Source organism: Vulpes vulpes, chromosome X (assembly GCF_048418805.1).
Source record: "Vulpes vulpes isolate BD-2025 chromosome X, VulVul3, whole genome shotgun sequence".
Taxonomy (NCBI): domain Eukaryota; kingdom Metazoa; phylum Chordata; class Mammalia; order Carnivora; family Canidae; genus Vulpes; species Vulpes vulpes.
In genome coordinates, this window is record NC_132796.1 from 16,780,460 (window position 1) to 16,803,355 (window position 22,896).

At 38.7% G+C, this 22,896-nt stretch overlaps 1 protein-coding gene across 2 annotated transcripts in view; it reads right to left on the minus strand.

Moving 5' to 3' along the window:
* Nucleotides 1-22,896, minus strand: part of RPS6KA3 (ribosomal protein S6 kinase A3) — a 1,133,953-nt gene that overhangs the window by 752,570 nt on the left and 358,487 nt on the right. For both annotated transcript variants that reach the window (XM_072744446.1, XM_072744453.1), the window contains exon 4: nt 8,189-8,298. The gene's annotated coding sequence lies outside the window, so the exon portion shown is untranslated. The remainder of the gene's footprint in view (nt 1-8,188; nt 8,299-22,896) is intronic.

Below are 22,896 nucleotides of genomic sequence, written 5' to 3' on the forward strand. Positions count from 1 at the left end.
CAGGGAGCCCACTGGGGGACTCGATCCCAGGACCCTAGAATCACACCCTGAGCCAAAGGCAGATGCTCAACCACTGAGCCACCCAGGCATCCCTGAAGGAGACTTTTTTTTTTTTTTAGTTTGATTTGCCAACATATAGTATAACACCCAGTGCTCATCCCATCAAGTGCTCCCTCAGTGCCCATCACCCAGTCATTCCATCCCCCTGCCTACCTCCCCTTCCACTACCCCTTGTTCATTTCCCAGAGTTAGGAGTTTCTCATATTTTGTCATCCTCTCTGATTTTTCCCATTTTCTCTCCCTTCTCCTATGACCCCTTTCACTACTTTTTATATTCCCCGTATGAGTGAAACCATATGATGATTGTCCTTTTCCGATTGACTTACTCCACTCAGCATAATACCCTCCAGTTCCATTCATGTCGAAGCATGGGTATTCATCATTTCTAATGGCTGAGTAATATTCCCTTGTGCCATTGTGTGTGTGTGTATATCTCACATCTTCTTTATCCATTCATCTTTCGATGGACACTGAGGCTCCTTCCACAGTTTGGCTATTGTGGACATTGCTGCAGGTATCTTGGCTTTTCACTGCATCTGTATCTTTGGGGTAAATCCCCAGTAGTGCAATTGCTGAGTCATAGGGTAGCTCTAAAGTCCTCTTTCTTTAGAACCTCATCCACAACTCTCCAGAGTATCTTAAGGCATGCTATCTTTCTTTTCATTTTTTAAAAAATATTTTATTTATTTATTCATGAGAGACACAGAGAGAGGCAGAGACACAGGCAGAGGGAGAAGCAGGCTCCATGCAGAGAGCCTGATGTGGGAATTGATCCCGGAACTCGATCCTGGGACTCTGGGATCACGCCCTGAGCCAAAGGCAGATGCTGAACCTCTGAGCCACCCACGCGACCCGGCATGCTATCTTTCTTGATATTCCTTGCTAACCAGTGGCTACCAGTGTGATCTCCTACTTAGGCTTGCCTTTCTTTGTTTACCATGACTCTGAATCCTTCACTACTCACTCTATCACCTTCCACCTCAAGCTTTCTGTGTGATGATATTTTTCTTAGCACAGAAGTCAGCATATTAGAGGGTTAAAATATTGCTTTCCAGAGATGGTGGCAGATTATGATGAGGGGATAGTGGGGATAGGGTTGCAGAAAGACTTCAGTGATAGATGCAGTCACACACAGAGGGAAAATCCAGGAAGAAGGTCGAGGAAAATGGCCACAAATAGGAGTCAAGGCAATAATAGTCAATAGGGCAAGCTGAGATGTCATCAAATGCAGGGGTAAGGGCAGGGTCAAAAAATAAGACAGTCTATAGTTTGAACAAATGGCAGGGGTCAGCAATGGAGCCAGACCTTGAGATAGTGGCAAAAGAATTAACACTCAGGTCTAAGTTGCTTCCCTTAGTACTATCATTTAAGTTCCTTCCCCTTGAGGTGCTCCTCCAAGTTCTTACAGAGTCCAGGCTTAGTAACACTCAGGGTTTCATCTGAAAAGCAGAATCAGTGGGAGATATCTATCCCTTTCTTCATCTTCATCATTCTTTCCCTATTATTATCTCTATTTCAGCTACATATATGTATTAATATCTATATCTATAGATAGCAATATTAAGGGATTTATTATAGGAATTTTACTATATCCAATTGTGGAAGCTGCAAACAGCCCACGTGAAACTGTTGCTTTTGAGTTGATGCTGGAGTCCAAACCCTCAAGGCAAGAAGGGAAGGCAAACATGAAGTAGGGAAAACAAAGATAAATTAGAACTTGCAAAGTTGAGCTGGAACTATGTTGGTCTCTCACCATGACCTTTAAGCCTTCATCTATGATGATGGGGGTTGCCTACATAAATTGGCATCCTTCATCTCAAAGCTAAGTATTCAACTGTCCCAGGAGTTGGAAAAGCTGTAGGAGACACAAGCTAAAGGATCTGTGAACTCAGCTGCTACCTCACTCCAAAAGAGTGAGGCAGGAGGAAGAGAGAATCTTTGTGAGCTGCAGTAGCACCTTGTGCACTATCCTGATCTTTCAGGATAAGAAGATGGCTCTCCTTCATTTGTATTTTCTTAATCTGATATAAAATGTCTCTTGTGGTTGACCATAACTCAGAACTATGCAGGGAAGGAAATTCTGGAGAGATGTAATTTCAGCTTACCTAAGTTGTCACTGAACAAATCTACAAAGCTTGTCAACACAGATAATTTTCTCAGTGAAGAATTCCTTATTCTTCCAGAGCACTTGATGTCCCATCTTCAGAAAAGAACCCTCACTCTGTGGAGCTCATGTTCCCAGTACATGAGCAGGAACTGGCTCAAGGTCTTTGGGGGTAAGAATCTTGATAGTTGGGATTTTAACTAGAGCCCTAAGAAGCATTTTCCACTTAATGAGCTACCTTAAAAGGCTGAAGAAATACAGCTAACAGGATGAAATTTCTTAGTCAAATGACATCAAAGAGGTCTATAACTCATAAAGCTAGACCTTTATGTTCTCATGGATTACAGTAACAGTCTCACATGCATTTTAACCACAAGCTGTCCTTCTATGAAATTTGTAATGGTGAATAAAGCAACTGAAGAGGGAAAGGGGGTTTGCTTGATATTTATAACTGGCCTTATTTAAAGGATGTAACCACAGCTCTCTAAATATGACTGAGTATCTTGCTGAAGAACAAAGAGATATAGAGTGATGAGACTATCCATACACTACTTAGAAAAATTAATCTCCTTCCTTTAGACATTGATTTAAGATGTCTTTACACTGTAAAAATAAATGTATTCACCAATACCCATTTAATTTTCTTTCTTGTTTTATTTGTAATCAACGTTAATGAATGAATGTAGAAAAGCACAAGAAGAAAAAATACTGGCTTTGGATGGTTATATAAAGCCATCCAAAGTTTGAAGAGATTCTAAGAATGAAAAGATTTATAGGTTAACCTTACAAATTGTCAGCTGCCCTGAGCCAAACATGATTTACGTATACAGCAAAGGTTTCAGTTTGTTTCCTGTTCTGCCTTAAGATTACATTTTCCTTCTAGTAAATATGACATCTTCCCTCCATACACATAAATATGTCCCCATCACCAGTAATTTAAAAAAATAAAATCAGGGCTTTGCCTTGTTTGGATACTAGTAAATTTTATATGCTTATTGTCAACAAATGGCCTGGAGGAGTTTTTCCAGTAAACCACAAACCAAACCTTTGGTTTGTTCAATAGGTTTTCTTCAATAGGGGAAAATCTTTCTTTTTTAAAGATTGTATTTATTTATTCATGAGAGACATAGAGACAGAGAGAGAGAGGCAGAGACACAGGCAGAAGGAGAAGCAGGCTCCATGCAGGGAGCCTGACATGGGACTCGATCCCGGGACTCCAGGATCATGCCCTGGGCGGAAGGCAGGTGCTAAACCACTGAGCCACCCAGGGATCCCCTTGGGGAAAATCTTTTTTTAAAACAGAACTTAACAAGATCATGATTTATTGATCTAAAATAAAATAATACATTTTTCATCAAAATCTATAACTTGTATTTTCTTCTGAAGCACGTAGTCATGATAACTAAGTACCTGTATTTTTTTCCTTCTTTGCTACATAATTCTCTTTGTTAGAAACTTTTTTGTAACCAGCATGCTCTATATTCTTAATGACTTAGAGAGTCAGATTTATCCCTCTAGTTACATCCCTGTTGAAATCCCCCCCCTTTAAAAAAAAAAAAAAAAAGGTCTATTGTTACATTTCTACCACAAATTGCATACCTGATATTTTAGGACATTTAAAAATTAAATGAGCTGCATGACTCTCAAATAACTGTAAAACAATTGGACAGCAACTGACAAAGACCTATACTTTAGGTCCAAAAGCTTCCAATCTAAGAGGAAAGGGTGTCACCAACCATCAAAGAATTAGATAGAGGAGGATACAACTGAAATTACTGTGGATTGGAAAAAAGCAGGTAATAAGAGTACAGGCCTTCTCTAAAACTCTCTTATATAACTGGGAACTGGGGATACTTTACACAGTGATTGGGAATGGTTGTCCCATGTTTGCAATGTGTCATATTTTAATATTCTAGCCCAATACCTCTTTTGATCCAGTTTTGGGGAAGGGGTATTTGTTTTAGTTTTGCAAATCCAGTGTCTGATGAGAAATAAATGGTTCTTATCTTTAGAAAAAACACAATCTAAATACTGGGCTAATGGACAGAATTAGCAACCAAGTCACTAGTCTTTCTAAGCTGATGCTAAATCCATACTGACTTTCCCCCCTAACAGTCCCTCCAGGCCTGTTTATTTTTATCCTTCATTGGAAAAAATACTTCTGATTTCATTGTCTTTAAGTCTCAAATAAAGAAACCATGGTTGCTTTATGGAATTTTGTGTAAAAGAGCAAAACTTCACTTGTCTATATTTTAATCACAGTCTTGGATAATCCAAATTATGTCTGTGGGTATGAGTTTTCCCACCAGGAAAATGGGGATGGTCTTTGCTTGGACTATTTCTCTCTGTTCTGATGACCTAATAAGGAAGAAAGTATTTGCCAGGGGCAGAGCATCATATGTAGCTAAGATGTTATATTTTGCTTCATATGGATGTGGGTTTCTATCCCAGGTCTCTCTCATTAATAGCGTTGCAATCTTAAGCAGTTTACATAGCATCCTTTTGACTGTGTTTTTAGAACCATACAATGGAGATTATAATACTTCTTTAGAATTGTTGTGGATTACAGATATTTTACTTAAAAAGCAAAGCATAGTACCTGGCAGTACAGTTCAATAAAACCAACTACTGTCATTTTAGCTGTTTTTACCTCTGTAAGATCAGGTGGTTCCTGTTCTCAAATTTAAGATTAATAGCTATTGAATCTAGAACTCAGTTTTTGTCTTTGTTGTTTGTATTATTGGAATTCTATTTTTTCTATACTCCATTCTGGAATCATTAGGGTTGGGCTTTTGGCTTTACATATACACTCTACCTAAAGACTTTTTGGTGTATCTCTACAGTTAAACAGAGCCTACTGTTATCCACTAGGAGCTTCAGGATTTACATAGAAATTGGCAGACCCCAAGTCTCAGCCCCCTTCTGCATGGGAAGATTCAAACTATGTCATTACAAGGAAATCTGAGCCTTTCACCATTTCTTGCTTTAAAAAATGAAATAAACTTTTATTTTATTTTTTTAAGATTTTGCTTATTTATTCATGATAGAAATAGAGAAAGAGGCAGAGACATAGGCAGAGGGAGAAGCAGGCTCCCCACAAAAAGCCCCACATGAGACTCGATCCTCAGACCCCGGGATCACACCTCAAGCCAAAGGTAGATGCTCAATTGCTGAGCCACCCAGGCATCCCTGAAATAAACTTTTAAATCATTTCAACTAACTGAGGTAAATTACTTCACCAAAAAATGAAAAAGCTTTAGAAGCCAAAGGGCCAACACTGTAAACTATCTATTGCACAAGCAATGTGCTATGGTGTGAAGGCTTACCTTAGCACTCTGAGTGATTATTTAAATATTTTCTAGCATATACATCAAACAAGAAGAACAAAGTGCATAATGTGTACTTACTCCTGCTTATAGAGCCACCATGAGATGCTGTTACTAGCAGGTGTGTCATGACATTTACACAACTCACATGCTCCTTTGGTTCCATTTCACCACCAAATATCTGTTTAATACTTACTATAAATAGAACATGTAAAGGATACAGATGCCATGTACAATATAATCCTTCTCCTCAAGGAATGTGTAATTTATTCAGAAAGACAAGATTCCACATAGATTACAGTTAAAAATCAGTACATAATTAAATGACTGCTTGTATAGTACAAATGAGGTAGAAGTGCTGAGTTTTTATGAATGCAAGATCAACGTGGGACAGGGTGACTTGAGAAGTCTGTGGAGATAGTAAAATGTGAGATGGATCTTGAAAGGATGGAAATATTTTGTAACAAGAAGGACAAAAGCAGAATTCTAGATGACAGGAATTTTATGTATCCTACAAAGACTATATGACTATTGAGTGTTCCAAATAAGTATTTGTTCACTCACTCTCACTCTTTTCCTTCCCTCCTGACTTCTCTTATTCTCCTATTTTCCTCTCTTATAGGATAAGGTCAGTTGCAAAGCCAAATAGAACTCTGAGAAGAATCAAAACATTGTTAACTACTGGCTTCTGTAGGGACCTGCCCTGCTCTGAAGAGATGCACTAGCCTTCTGGCAGGTACCTGCCTTCCTCACAAAGATATTTATAACTTGGGACTCCTGGATGGCTCAGCAGTTGAGTGACTGACTGCCTTCGGCTTCAGGCGTGGTCTTGGGGTTCTAGGTTCGAGTCCCACATTGGGCTCCCTGCGAGGAGCCTGCTTCTCCCTTTGCCTGTGTCTTTGCCTTCTCTCTATGTCTCTCATGAATAAATAAATAGGATCTTTAAAAAAAGATATTCATAACCAAGGCAGAAGATAGATAGCTCCCATGCTAGGGATCAAACTTTCCTGATCATGTTATTCTATGAAACTACTCATGATGCAGAGTCTCTTAATGTTGTACCTTCATATCTTGATTGTTTCCTGGTGTGTCAGAAAATCTGCTAGTTACTGTGCTCTCTCAAATACTCAGAACACACTTTTAAATGCTCTTACATCAACAGCATGGAAGCCTGTATAGAGACCATTGGCCTCTGCTCCATCTGTGTTCCATTCTGGCCTTGGACAATTCAGTATAGTTCACTAAATGCATGCAAGCTGTTCCTTCCAGTTTGGCCTGAGCACATTGCCTATGACTCTGGCTTTGCTTCTGTGTCCAGAGTACACACACTCTCCTTTTTTTACTACGTTGACTTTTCTAACCTCCAGTAGTGACTGCTTTCTTGGTCATCTACTTTTCACTCACAACAATATCCATGGCTTTTCTGCTACCTCCACACTGGCCATTTTAAGTTTGAGTCTCCCTCCCAAACCTTTTTCCTAATTCCAGATTGTAGAGTTGAGCATTGGCCTGATATCTCTATCTGGAAGTTCCACATTCAATTCAACATCAACCTATCCAAATTTATATATTCTTCCCCTCTCCCAATTTTATTGTTTCTTCCATTCACTTTCCCAATTCATGGTACTACCATCTGCCTGATTATCTGCATTAAGATTTGTTGTGGCTATGGGTGACAACAACCCAAAGGAACAGTGGCTTAGATAAAATAGAAGTTTATTTTTCTTGCATGTAAATGAGAGTACCTCAGGGCTGAATTGGCAGCCCTACAATCATTATGGACCCAAATCCTTTCAATCTTGCTGCTCTGCCCTCTACTTTGTGTTCCAAGATGATTGCTCCACCTCCAGCGATCAAGGCTGCATTCTAGTCACCAAAAAGGGAGAAAGGGGGATGAAAAGGGCATGCTTCTTTCCATTAAGGACTCAGCCTGGGAGTTTCACATACCACTTTCATTTACAGACACTAGTCAGAACTTAGTCACTTGGCTACAAAGAAACTCCTAGGAGGATATATAAGCCCACCTCTCCTTGAATTTACCCTATTCTCTGTACTTCCTGGAAGACATTACACTCTTCCATGCCTCTTGCCTTTTCCATGCTGTTCCCTTTGCCCTAGAATGTCCTTTCCTCGTCTAGGCAAATAAACACCTACTTCCATAACCAGTCTCAATGCAGACTTCACCTGTTGTGTAAGGTCTCCTCTGACTCTCCCAGGCAGGACTGCATGGCCTCATATATAGCACCTACACCAACCTTCATTCAAGCACATTGCCTTGGAATTGTAGGCTTACAATTGTAGAATGTGAGCTCCAAGGCTGTGTCTTACTTAATTTTGAACCTTTAACCTCCAAGAATAGTGCCTGAGTTCAATGGATGTTTCCTGAACAAGTAAATAAAAAAAAAAATCAAATATCAAACTTGTTAGGATAGTGTACCAAATTAGGCCAGTAGCTAGTTCATTGACTTTGAATGCTTGAAGACCTTTCCTATATATGAAGTAAATAAACTTAGTATATAAACTCAAAGCCATTTATTTGGAGTATTTGTTCCTTTTCAATTGCTTTCTGATTCTTGCTTGCGCTATGGACAGTTGATACTATTAGATAAGTGACTTCTCAGTATGGTGTGTTATAATATGCTCAAAATTCAGCATAAGGCATGCCACATAAAAAAGAATATAAAAATATAATTCTTACCTTGAAGTCTATTGATAAACATCCTGGATAGGAGTCAGACAATCTCCCTCCTAGTACTGGGTCAGGAACTAGCTTGGACAGGTCAATTAACTTTTCTGTGTTTCAGTTGCCTGCAAATGAGAGATTTGAGAAAGATGATGTCTTGTTCTCCTCCAGTCAAACATGTTATAATTATGTAAAGCCATGTTCTGAAAAGAAGGTTGATGTGTTTTGCATCACAGAGCATTTTCTGCCCTTGGTATTTTGTTCTGACTTGGGAAAATAACTCTGGACCTCTTAAAAGAAAGATCATAAATACAGGGGAGTAAGGTCCAGGTAAAGACGGTCTTAAAACAGGAGAGCAAGGGTGGAGGTGGAAAATGAGGTTTGTGACCCAGCCACTTTTTTCTCCTTCTATCCTCACACTGTCCTATTTATTTTTTAGGGCAAGAGATGAAAGTAGGTCGGACTGGGAGGGGGATGGGCAAAGGGGCATCCTGCAGCTGCAGTTTCCTTTCATGTTCCTCTTAAACCTGGTGACAGGGTGGAGGAAAAGCTAATTGAGGTGGGATAACTTCTGATGTGCCTGAGGGTCCTAAATCCTTTCATCTCTCCTTTCCCTCTGAACCTTTCAAGTATGCATAATGACAAACACCAAGACTGCAATCCTGACAGGACTGGGCTGAACATTTTTTGCTAAAAATATGTGCTTCCTAAGACTTTGGGGCCTGGGGGGTTTTATGAGGGGAGACTGAGGACTTTGGCTGCCTCTCTGTCTTCCAGATGAAAAGGCAGCTGCCTTTGGAATTTCTGTGTTGGTGATTTGACAGACATGAAGGTGGAAATAACTGTGATTGAGAAAGCAAATGGAGAAGCTGATTTCTCCTAAAAAAAGATGGGAATTGCACTTTCTGAGGAATGCAGTGTGACGTGGGAGTATCTGAACTAGTCCCCAGAAGGTTCTAATGGGATTCTCTCCTTCAATAACTTTTTTAAGCCCTGAGGCTCTGTCATATAAGGCTATGTTCTGCTAACTGAGTGTGCTCCTGAGGTGGTTAACAAGTAGCTCTTAGCAGGCAGGAGTTTTCAGTTGTTCAGCACTTACTTGTCCCTTAGCTTCTTTCCAGGATGTTTGGATTCTTGGTTGTGTTTTGTTTTGCTTCTGATAGTTTATATGGTGAATGAATGGAGTAGTCTTTGAAAAAAACCCCCCAAGCTTCCAGTTTCCTTATTACATTGGGGAAGTTGTCAAAAGAGGAGCCATTAGCTTTACTAAGTAAGTGGCTATGGTCCTTTGTAATGGTCTTAACTGCATATGGTTACCTCTGACCTCTTCATCAGACTGGATCAGTACCATATTGTTGGCAAGGTCTTTCTTTTCAAGCCCTCATTTCCATGCATTTGGAAATGTGGCATTTGGACAAATGCTGCAGTAGGTAGCAGGGCCAGTGGATATATTCTCACTCTCCCCAGCACCAGTTCTTTCTGTGGGGCTTCCAAGAGAGGTGGGTTATCTTCCCAATGTCTTTTACATTCACCTGGCCATTTTCCCTCTAAATTTTACATTTTGCTTGCTTGCTTGCTTGATTGATTGATTGGATTACTAAATTTCACATGGCACAAAATGAAAAGGTACAAGAGTATTTGGTGAAAAGTCTCCCTCTTATTCTTGTCTCCCAGCCTCCCTGTCCTCCCCTCCAGACCCAACCAATGCTACTAGCTTTTCTAAATCCTTCTAAAGATATTCTATACTTATACAAGCAACTATGTATACAGGCTATTTTTATTTCTTTATAAATGCAAATGGTAGCACACTATCCATAGCTGGCTCCTTGCTTGAACAACTTATGTGTTTCAGAGCTTTTTCTATCATCAGTCTATACACATATACCTGATTATTTTTTGGCTCCACAGTATTACGTGGCATGGATGTGACATAATATATTTAACCAACCATGAGGTCATTTTTAGCTTTTAGAAATATGCATACAGAAAACACTGCTGCAATAAGCAGCATTATTGCAGTTTCCTCATTCCCTGTTAGGGTAAGTCATGTGGTATCTGTGTCTCCTCCTTGGGGCACTAAGTTTGGTGCCAAACTTCTCCATAGCTTGAAAAATGCACAGCCTCTCATCTCTCTGCCAGGAATCGTTTTCTTTGCTCCAGCGAGAAAGTTGGATTTCTGAACTCTCAACCTATATTATTTTATTAGCAACATTGTTTTTATATAGTTTCTATTATTATACTCTGGGGTTGGGAAAAATTTGTTTCACCATTTCCAGGCCACTTAAGACTGCTTAAGACTGTTATTAGGATGCCATAGCAAGTAATTGCCATGTTACCCTATTCCCTAGTGTTATATACAGGTTTGGTCATCAGGCAATTCCACTGTACCTAGACACATATCACTATTCCTAGATACACAGGTTATGGATAAATCACTAGAACACCCAGGTTTGTTCTAGGAGTTGAAAAATAGCAGTCTTTATATTTAACAGTGGTTATTAGTTCCTCTACACAACTCATCAATATATATAAGGCCCAGACTGAGCTTCCTAGTGTAGGAATCATCTGCCTTATTCATCCTGTTTCCTTCAGGGCCTACCACAGTGGCTGGCATCTAGTAAGTATTTATGATAGGCTAAAGGGATTTAGGTATTTGGAAAAATATTAGAAAAGATAAAAACTCATGCTGAATTTTACATAAGGTCCTTGAATCTGTTGAGTTTTGATCAGAGAAGTAAAACCATAAGCAGTTATTTAAAAACAAAGGATATATTATAGGAATTAGACCTTGTACAATCAAAGAAGCTGATTAGTTTTTGTGTGGCTATTGCTTCTACATCAGGTCCTGGGTCTGAGGTTAGCATGATAGGCAGTTGGGGATTAAAGATGGATGCAAGGACAAGGTAGAACTTGTATGAGTCTTTAACTTCCCCCAAGCCTTCAGTCCAGTGATGCAGTGACATGAAGGAGAACCTGGCACCCTTCATCACAAAGCTGAACATGGATTTGACAAAGTAGTCAAAGAAGCTAAAGACATAGCTGGAGCTCTGAAGAACTGCCTGTCACCCTAGAAGCTATACCTATTGGCACAGGAGTTGGAAAAGCTGTAGAAGGTCTGACAGGGGCTAGAGGAGCTGTGGCCCCAGCTGCCAACCCACATCAAGAGGGTGAGCTAGCAGATCAGCAGAAACATGTGGGAATTACAACAGTACCTGTAACCCTGCACTGCCCTTAAAAGTAAGTATAAAAAAGAAATATGGATGCTGCTTCACTTCCACCATCCATATCTTACCCAAAATGTCTCCTGTGGCCCGTGTCAACCAAAACTATGCAGAGAAGGTAATTCTAGGATATGTAGTTCCAGGCTAGCTAAGTTGACAGTACAAATCTACCACAGTCCCATCAATAGTTTTTGCTATTTTCTGATATTATCACAAATCAGGTTCTAAAAAGAAACATTCACTATACTATACTATACTATACTATACTATACTATAGTACAACTATACTATAAATTAGCTTCCCAACTTAATCTGCAATACCTATGAAGAGGCAGTGAAGAATACTATATCTTTTTGCGCTCCCTAAAGACAGTATATTTATCCTCATGGAAAACCTATGATTTTACTGAATACAATAAATACTTCCTCTGAAAGAATTTACTTTACAAAAGTAAAAGTATTATTCTCCAGATTATATCACAGAATGCAGTTTAGGCAGGAAAAAAGACAATCATGTTTTTCCAGTAGCTAATTCTTGTTAAGTTTTTTTCTCAGCCCATTCGTTAAAAAAAAAAATGTTAGGTATATGAACCCATTTTCTCTCCTTCTCGAATTAATTTTTATTTTATTATTGAATTTTCTAAAAGCAGTAAAACATCTTGATAGTAGATTTCAGAGAAACTATTAATGCTTTAAAGTGGAGATCTTTTCAGTCCATTTCAAAGTTGCTCAGTTCTACTCAGAAGCTGGGGTAGATTGCATAATTGATCCCAATTATTCACTCCTTGTATCACACCTTTGTTTTGTGACTTTGCAGTTCCTCTGATTACAGGAACAAGGTGTGTTTCCTCACTACTTGACTTAAGTGACTTGTACTGATCAATGGGAGGTTGGCAGAAACAACAGTGACCAGTTCTATGCCTGGACTTTAAGTGACCTTGTGTCTCTTGCTTGCCCTCCTATAACTCTTCCATTTCATGAAAAGAATTTGTCCCAGGGAGCATAATCCTTCAGACTGGTCCCCAAAATGAGTGAACGTGAAGTGGAGCTGGTCTAGGTGATTTGAAGATCTGTGAAAACAAATTACAGCTATTTGAAGTCCATAAGTTTTGGGGTGGTTTGTGACAGAGCATTTTTGAGGAAATATTTGTTCTAGTTATCTTTTGCTTTGTAACTCCACTACTACCAAAAACCAAACCAAAACAAAATCTAGTGGCTTGCATAAGCAACAACCATTTATTTGCCCATAGATTAGCAATTTGGGCAGAGATCTGCAGGGAAGGCTCATCTCTCCTCCGCATGGGGCTGCCTGAATGGGGCTGAAGACCCACTTCCAAAAGGCTCACTCATATGACTGGCAAGTTGGTGCTGGCTTCCAGCTGCAGCTCACTAGGGTCTATCCACATGTACCTCTCCTTGGGTCTGCTGGCTTCCTCACACATGGTGGCTGCATTCCAAATATAAGTATCTTACGAGACAAAAAATCAAAGTTGCCAGTTTTCTTAAGGCCTAAACTGAGAAATTAGCCTAACCTCACCTTTGCCATATTTTAGCTCTCAAGCATTCCTAGAGCCTATATTCAATGACAGGAGATACAGACTTTGCTTCTTGAGAAGTGTCAAAGATCTTCAACATTGGTTGGAGCTCTCATGAATGGAATTAGTGCTCTTACCAAAAAAACACCCCACAGAATTTCCTAGCCCCTTCCACCAGTTGAGAACATAGCAAGAGGTCAGCAGTCTACAACCTGGAAGAGGGCCTTCATATTCTAAAACTTCCACAATACATAACTGATACAGATACCTTTAGGCATAAATCCTTTCAGCAGCACTTGAAAACACATCTTTGGGGGTAAGAAATGAAAGAAAAGGAGTAAGGGAAACATAGAAAAGGTATGTGAGAAAAAGCACCTATTTTATACTTTTTTTCTTGGAAGTTTCCCAGTTTCAAGTTTAGCAACAGAGCAAAAGAAGAGACCAATATTTAAGTGGCCCACTTGACAATTAGAAACATTAAGAGAATTCTGAATTCTAAGAGTTACAGTAGGAATTTGAGAAAACAAAATTTGGGCCATGATGTTATGGATAGAAAAAGAACTTTAATCAGGTGATCTGGCTCTGTCTTTATTCTGCGCTGCTTTAGTGTGACCTCTGGAACATTACTTAACCTCTGTGGGTCTCAGGTCTTTCATCTGTAAAATGAAGTGAACAGGGTTGTATTTGAGATTTCTTCCTGTTCTGACATTCCATGAATCATTGTCATTTTCTTTATGATTCTGACATCCAGATGATGACCTGAACTTTCTATATTTAAATCCTCAGGGTCTATTTTTGCCACATGCCCTCAATAATAAATGGTATTCCTTAATAAAACCAAACCTTACAAAGTCTGAACAATAATGAACTTCAGAATAATGATGGCTGGGCTGAGTGGGGCAGTCACACTAGTGGCTGAGCACTCCTCCTTGTAACTGAAATATAATGAAAACGTCTTTTCTTCCTCTACCTCAGCACAGAAGAGGCAGACTAATATTTTCAAAGAGAAGTTTACCAAAATCTAGGGAAACAAAATAGAAACAGTTGTCCCTAAAATAAATGTAGTATAAAAACGTCCATTTCTAAATGGAGGAAAAGAAGCAATAAAGAGTTTTTCTGAGCTGAAATCTTATACTAAATAGTGACCTCCTTTCCTTGTGGTGGTATGGATTAAACCTGATAAGACCTGGGTTCAAATCCCAGCTTTCCCATTTAAATCTTAAACCTGGGCTAAATTACATAAGCACATTAAGCCTTAATTTCTTCATCTCTAAAAAGAAGATAATCATAACTGCTATGGATTGAATGTTTATATTGCCCCCAAATTCATATTTTGAAATCCTAATCTCCAAGGTAATGGTATTTGGCGGTAGAACCTTAGGGAATTGCTTAGGTCATGAGGGCAGAGCGCTCATGAATAGAATTAGTGCTTTTATAAAAGACATTCTATAGAGCTCCCTAGACTCTTCCATCATGGGTGGACATAACAAGAAGTTGATAGTCTGCAACCCAAAAGAAGGCCTTCACCAGAATCCTACTATGCTGGCACTTCTGGTCTCTAAAACTGTGAGAAAACATTTCTACTGTTTACAAGTTACCCAGTCTGTGATATTTTGTTATAGCAGCTCAAACTGACTAAGCAATATCTATTGGTCACAGTTGTTTTTTTTTTTTAAAGAAATTCCCTTTTTTAAAAAAATATTTTATTTATTTATTCATGAGAGACACAGGGAGAGAGAGAGAGGCAGAGACACAGGCAGAGGGAGAAGCGGCTCCATGCATTTCTCTTTTGGTTTACACTTGCCTTTTCCCCTTAAAATAAGCACATTCTTTATTTTTGGCATCAATACAAGGATAACAAAGAAAAATGCACATATCATCATCTCAAGTTTGAAAGGATGATAGGAAGAAAAAAACCATCAACCAAAGGATTTAATTTCTTCTCTTTTTCAGATTTACTTTCAATAGACGTAATAATAGTTTTTATTTTGTTTTTAAGATTTTATTTACTCATAAGAGACACACACACAGAGAAAGAGAGAGGCAGAGACACAGGCAGAGGGAGAAGCAGGCTCCATGCAGGAAGCCTGACGTGGGACTCGATCCTGGGTCTCCAGGATTACACCCTGGGCTGAAGGCGGCGCTAAACCGCTGAGCTGCCCGGGCTGCCCTGGTCACAGTTGTTAATATTAAATTAGATAATATAGGCAAAGAAACAGGCTCATAGAAAAGCAGACCTCAATAAAAGTATTCTGGTGCACATGGTTTATTGGGCAAATGCAGGGAATACAGCCAGGGAAGTGAGGGCATAAAGGAAGAAAAGGTGACCAATAAAGAGCATGATTATTAAGACACCTACCAAAGTAGGTGACTAAATCTCACTGGGGAAATGCTAGGAACTGTTATAAAACACATGCTTCAGATAATCCTACTCAGGAATCAAGGAGGCTAGGGTAGTTATACACCCACTTCTGTCAGTCAGTGGTTGAGAGCTACTCCTGGAATTGAGAATTCCCCAGCACTTAATGACTTGCTGTGAAGAAGTAGAGTGGTGCTCTGGAGAAGGCCCTCAGGCAGAAATAAAAATGCTGGCAGATGCAAGTTGTCCAGAGCACACTGATATGTAAGGTCCAATGAGCATGGGTATTGTGTGGATAGCATCTGCTGCAAATGTACTCACAAAATATCCATTCCTCGTTTTCTTCCCAGTTCCTAATTCAAATTTCTGGCACCAAACTTAATTTCCTTTCCTCTGGATTCTCAATTTCACATTCTTATCAGAGAGACATTTCTGTTTCAAAACCTAAAACACAACAGTAACTAACATCAATTCATTGAAGTTACGTATAGAAGCTGCCATCATGGACCCCATTCCCTTCTTCCCTAGTTCCCCAGTCTCAGGGCCATAAGCCAGAGACAGCTGAACTTCCATCTGAAGACTGACAGCTATAACTTCCCAAAGAACACTGTTAAGGGAGAAATGTCATTAAAAAATGTCTTTAAGCCCAAGAGTTTCATTTTCAATGCCAAGGACTCTGAAGTCCACCATGCTGTCTACCTTATCAGCCAGATGCAAATCTCTCTAGCTTTATTCTCATGTATACTTCTTTAGGCATATTGTTTTGTTCTTCCTTTGCTGCCCCAACTGAAACCATTCCTTCCAAATCATTTAGATGTAACCTTTGGAGGCACCCAGTAGCCTTTAACTTGTCACCTCTTTGCTTTACTAGAAACTGCATTCTTGTCCTATAATTGGGCACACTGATTTCATTTCTGAATCTCTCCCCCAAATCCTCAAAGTCTGAACTGTATCATCACTATATTTATCATGAAACCATGCAGATTGGCACCACATAAATTCCTGGTTTTCAACATACAAATATCAAGGGAAACAAAAGAAAATTAAATAATTGGGACCTCAACAAAATAAAAAGCTTTTGAACAGTGATGGAAACCATCAGTAAAATAAAAAGATAACTCATCAAATGAGAGAAGATATTTGCAAATGACATATCCAATAAAGGGTTAGTATCCAATATTTATAACAAAATTATACAACTCAACTCAAAAAACCCCCAAAATAATCCAATTTTTTACATGGGCAGAAGACATAAACAGAATTTTCTCCAAAGAAGACATGCATATGGCCAACAGACACATGAAAAGATGCTCAACATCATTCATCATCAGGAAAATACAAATCAAAACTACAATGAGCTATTACCTCACATGTGTGAGAATGGCTAAACTCAAAACCACAAGAAACAAGTGTTGGTGAGTATGTGGAGAAAAGGGAACCCTTGTGCACTGTTGATTTGAATGCAAACTGATACAGCCATTGTATGGAGGCTCCTTAAAAAATTAAAAATAGAATTACCATAGGAGCCAGTAATTCCACTACTGGGTACCCAATGAACATGAAAACACTAATTCAAAAAGATATATGCACTCCTATGTTTCTTGCAGTATTATTTATGATAGCAAGATATGGAAGCAACCCAAGTGTCCTTTGATAGATGAATAGATAAAGATGTGATATATACATACAATACTCAGCCATAAGAAAGAATTAAATGTTGGCATTTGCAACAACATGGATGAATCTAGAGTGTAATACTAAGTAAAATAAATCAATCAGAGAAATACAAATATATCATTTCACTCGTGTGGAATTTAAAAACAAATGAACAAAGGAAAAAGAGACAAACAAAAAAATAGATTCTTGTGTATAGAGAACAAACTGATAGTTGCCAGAGGGGAGTTAGGTGGGAAGAGAAGTAAAATAGGTGAAGAGGATTAAGAGTACACTTATCATGATGAGCATTGAGTAATGTATAGAATTGTTAAATCACTATATTGTACACCTAACATTAATATAACACTGTATGTCAACTATACTGGAAATAAAGACATAAATAAAATATCAAATAGACCCTTAACTCAGGCCTCTCAGCTTGCTGGGTTTTCCTGGTCCATGGACATTATTTCCAACATTGTCCATTCTGCTTATATTCCTCTCTCCTGGGCCATGATTCTTAGAAAATGATTTTGTTTTCTACTTCACAGAGAAATTAGAGGCCATTAATAAAGACTTTCTTATATGTCCTATCATCAAATAAGTTCTTACCCTTTCATTTTTCCTTGTTATGTTGAGGGAGGCTAATGCCTTTGTTCCTCTGTTGCCTGGACCCATCCCTACTCTACCTTCTCAAGAATCTGGCTGTCTTAACTCTGCTCTCTATCTCCAGCCTTGAAGCTTTCCATTACCAACTAGCTTTTGAACATGCCCAAGTTTACTTAATCCAAACAAGACTAAATAAACAAAATCCTCACTCAAAAATCAGTGTATAGTGAAGAATTTGGTCTTTCCAAAGAGGATTATGGCATTTATCCTTGGCTTCTTGGAGGTAACCTTTTAACCTTTGGAATTTCCCAAGTGATAAGAGTGTCTTTGCTATTTAAGGGGGTTCCCTAGGACCATGTGATTTCAGCCCCATCTTCAGGGAGGGGGGAGGTAGAGATAGAGTTCAATTGCGTGGAAAATTACCCAACCAATAGCATCTACATAAATAAAGCCCCAGTAAAAACTCTGGACACCACAGGTTGGGTGAGCTTCTCAGGTAGGCAATACTATGTGCATATTTTCACACATCAATACTGGGAGGGTAATGCATCCTGAAGACAATGTAAACCACATTTTTAATCCTCTCAAACTCTACCCTCTATATCTCTTGCTTTGACTGTAATTTATCACCTTTTCCTGTAACAAACCGTAACTATAATAGGTTTCAGTGAGTTCTGTGAGTCTTTCTGGTGAATTATTGAACCTGAGGTTGATTTGGGGGAAACTCAGAGTTTCCAGACTTATAGTTGGTGTCAGAAGTGAGAGTAATCCTTGTAGACTCTTTCCTCTAATTTTGTAGTTAAATCCTAACTCATTGTAGTCGGGTTCAAAAGTCTTAGGCAGGCTTGCCAGTCTGAAGCACTGTGTCTTCAATATTGCAGTTTGCTTAACTCTGGCTATGCATATTCCTCTTCAGCTGCTATCCATACTTCTTTTCCCTCTTATAGTTAAAATTTTATCCACAAAACCCATCTATATTTCCTATCCAATTCATTCATAAACTCACTGCAATTGGTTTGTGCCCATACCATTCTAATATTACTCCCACATACCTCACCAATGTCTACTTTGTCACTAAATACAATGGACAGTAACTTTCTCCTCTAATATGTCAGGAACATTCATCACTCTATTCTTGAATCACTCTTATCTCTTGGCTTCTGTGATACCTGATTTCTACCTCTGGCCTGATTCTTTCCTACCTTTGGCCTCTATGTCTCAGTCTTCTTTTTGGTACCTTTTCTTCAACCTGCACCCACAAATACCGAAGTGTTCTTGAGACTCTGTATGATTTCATGCTCTGGTGATTCCTGACCCTAGCATTAAACTTAGCTTAAATTCTTAGCATTAAACTCTCTCCTTAGCTTCATGAAAATATCAACACACTCTACTTGAATTTAAGCTACATTGTATTTATTACTTTATTTCCAGGATATAATATAGGGCCTGACATAAAGTACACACTCAGTAGATATTTGTTGAGTGAATGAATAAATGAATTAGTATATTATGTCTCACAGGCAACTCAAGCTCAGTATGTCCATAATTGAACTCATCAATAGACCCTTAAATCTACTCTTCTCCTGGAGTTCTCAGTCTCAAATAAATGGTGCTACCATCCTCTCAGTTGCCTAAAATAGAAACCTTGGCATTTATTCTTGACTTTTCTCTCTTTTTCACCTCCACATCCCACCTGTCAACTTGCTCTGTCAATTCTTACTTCCTAAAAATCTTTCAAATCTATTCACTTCTCTCTACTTCACAGGCAATACATTAGTCCAGTCACTATCTTTATCACTAGGGCTATTCCAGCAACCTCCATATTGTTTTCCCTGTCTTACATCTTATTTCTCCTACTCATTCTTCACATTGTAGTCAGAGTGATGCTTCCAAATACAATCTTGATCATGCCATCCCCAAACGCTCATAAACTTTTTTCTACCCTCAATAAAGCCCAAATCCATTAATGTGGCTTACAAGGGACCACCCAGATACCATCTTGGCCTTATTTTTAATCCCTCCTTTTGCCTCTCCCCTTAATTTATGTTCCAGTCCCACTGAAGTTATTCAGACATTATCACACTCTCTCCCTCTCACACTCAAGGTCTTTGCATATACTGTTGTCTCTGGAACACTCTGCATCCTTTAGAAAAAAAAAAAAACTATCTTTCTGACCCCACTTTATTTCCACATCATTCTTTCCCTCTTCCCATTCAGTTTTAGGTGATGAAACTCTCCCTTTCCATTCAAAGTCAGTGTCTCCACATCTACTCCTCATTTTACTTTCTTCTATTTACTCCAATGTCTTGTTTAATCATTTATTTTTTGGTCCTATACCTTTAATTTTTCCTTCTCTGGTGTCTCTTTCTCTCCTACCTATAAAGAAGCTTGGGTTCCTCCAAACTTAAAAAAGTTGTGCTGATCTCAGGTTCCCTCTCTGATAACTATATTAATTTTCTCTGGTCTTCTGAACCAAGTTATTGAAAGATACTATACACTCACTATGTACATTTCCTCACCCGCAATTCACTCTTTACTCTACTGCTTCATCACTACTCCTCTGAAATGAATTATACAAAAGCCATCAGTGACACCCATATTGCCAAAACCAATAGACATTCCTCTATTATGTTAACCTGGACCTCTCTTCTATAGTTAACTCATAGAGCACTAATTCTTGGCAACTCTAATTACCTTGTTTTTTATGCAGTTTTCTCCCAATTAGCCCTCAAATTCAATAAATTATCAACTCCTGCCAAATTGACATCCAGCATAATTTTGAGCCTTTCCTTTCCCCTTCCATCCCTTCATACTGCCACTACCCTGGTTTAAGTCTTTACCATTTCTCAGCTGGATACTGTAAGAGCTTTACCATTTCTCAGTTGGATACTGTAAGAGCTTTCCAACAAATTTCCTTGCTTCTAGTCTTGCCTCATTAAAAATTAATTCATTCATCTACCACAGTCAGAAATTCTATCATAATATCTGACTGCATCACTTTTTCTCTAATACCTTTCTCCATTTCTTAAAACATTTCAGCTTCTCCATTTCTTAAAACATTTCAGCTTCTCAGTATGGCATATAAAAACTGCCATGACTAGCTTCTGACTATTCTGCTAGCTTACACCACCTCCTACTTCATACTTTATTCTTTAGTAAGACTTAATGGCTTATAGACACATACACACAATATATACAATTCATGCTTCATATTTCATACCTTTGATAATGTTGCTGCCTTTGTCTACAATGTTTTCCCGCCTTTATTTGGTTAAGGGCCACTCCTCTGAGATCCTATAACATCCTGGAAATGTCCCAGACATTATCATTTACCTAATTATATTGAAGTTACCTATTTTAATACTTGCCTATCTGCTGGACAATTAGCTCTTTGAGGACAAAGTAGCTAGCATGCACTTGAAGTAAGCTGGGATCTTAACTTCTTGGGGGGTTGATTACTGGAAAGCCATTTCTCGGACAAAAGCTCAGTTAAGCGTTGGTCGTATAGTGGTTAGCATAGCTGCTTTCCAAAAGCTCAGTTAAGTTTTAATCAGTGACTCTTGTAGTTGGCAGGAACCTCTTGAGTCATTCAGTACAGCTTCCCCTCACAGAAGACTTCTCTACAATAGGGGCCAAAATAATTCAGTTACATATGATAAAACATTCCAACCTTGGACAGCTCTCATTTCCATACATATGGTCCCTTCTGGTGAGAGTGGAAGCAACTTAGTAATACATATGAATGTTTATATGCATTTATATTTTTTATGTTTATATTTTTATTCCTTAAATATTTATATCTTTATTCCTAGCAATGCCTCTTTCAGAAAACTCTGCTCAGAAAATTATCCAAAAATGGGGGAAATCTATTACATAATAATGTTTCATCATGAGGCTATAATACAGATAAATTATAATAGGCAAAAGTAGGGGAATCCTTAAGTAAATTATGATGCATTCATGAAATAGAATTTATTTTATGTCTTTTTAGGTGAAAATTCAAGATATGAAATATCATCTTACCTATACAAAAAATTCACTTAATTTTCCAAATTTTCTATAGTAAGCATGGATTATTTTTATAATAAGAAAAATTGCAGGTTTGGTTTTGATTTGCTCTTTGTTTTAGGTTTTGTTGTTATTGTGTGTGTTTTTTTTTTTTTATTTATGATAGACACAGAGAGAGAGAGAGAGAGAGGCAGAGACAGAGGCAGAGGGACAAGCAGGCTCCACGCCAGGAGCCCAACGCGGGACTCAATCCTGGGACTCCAGGATGGCGCCCTTGGCCAAAGGCAGGCACCACACTGCCGAGCCACCCAGGGATCCCCTGTTATTGTGTTTTAAGGAACTATTACTCTTCTACTAAGAAACAAGTCTCTAATCTCTGAATTCTCTGACTTCTGCTGAGTTGCTTCCCTCTTGATACTGTTTCCACAATTTATCACCTAAGCATAGCCCAACACACCCAACGCAATTAATCTCTTAAATCCAATGTACTATATTTGTGTGCTCCTTTCCTTGTTCCTGTTTCCTCATGCCTTTGTTACTCTTGCCTCACAACCCCATCTCTCTTTCCACAAACATGCCTATGGTTTTATGCTGTCTCCTCCACCTCCCCAGCAGAGTTGACAAAGTTACAGTTTCTAACTTGAAGGTTCTCATATCCCTGGTAAGAGAGTTAGTTTTGTAGGATAAGTAAAGCAATAAGGGTGTGCCCAGGGTAGGAAAAAGAAAGAGACTGATGCTCTCTGAAGGCATCAGAAAAACTTCTCTGAATACAGGATGCCTCTGGGACAATATTTTCTCCCTTAGAATCACAGCTTTACAGTTTAATAGAGAGCTATTGAGAATTTAAGAGAATACTCTCCAGGCCAACATCTTATTTTACAGATGGGAACACTGATGTACACTGAATTAAAGTGATGTGGTCGAGGTTTTGTAATGAATTAGGAACAGATTCTCCACTAGAACTCAGGCCTTATGGCTACCACGACCATAAGTGTTTTGCACTAGTGTTCTGCAATTCAGTCTACTAAAGACAGGACAGCTGTTCTCTTAAGCTTTTCACAATAAGAGCCCTTAACTCAAAGTAAAACAACAAAACACACAGGCAAAAACAAAGTAGGATCTGCAGCAATGAAAATAAAAACATACTACTTTCTGTCTGGGGGAAAGACTTAGGGACTCAGAGAACTATTTTGACCCTGAGGTTATTCCCAGAGGGCACATTAGAAAAACAAACAAGAGTCAATTACTATTTGACTTCAGTTATCTGGGGAAAAAATTTGAAACCATTGCCTCCTTTCATCTCTTGAATGCTGTTGACTAAAGGAGTTGCTGATT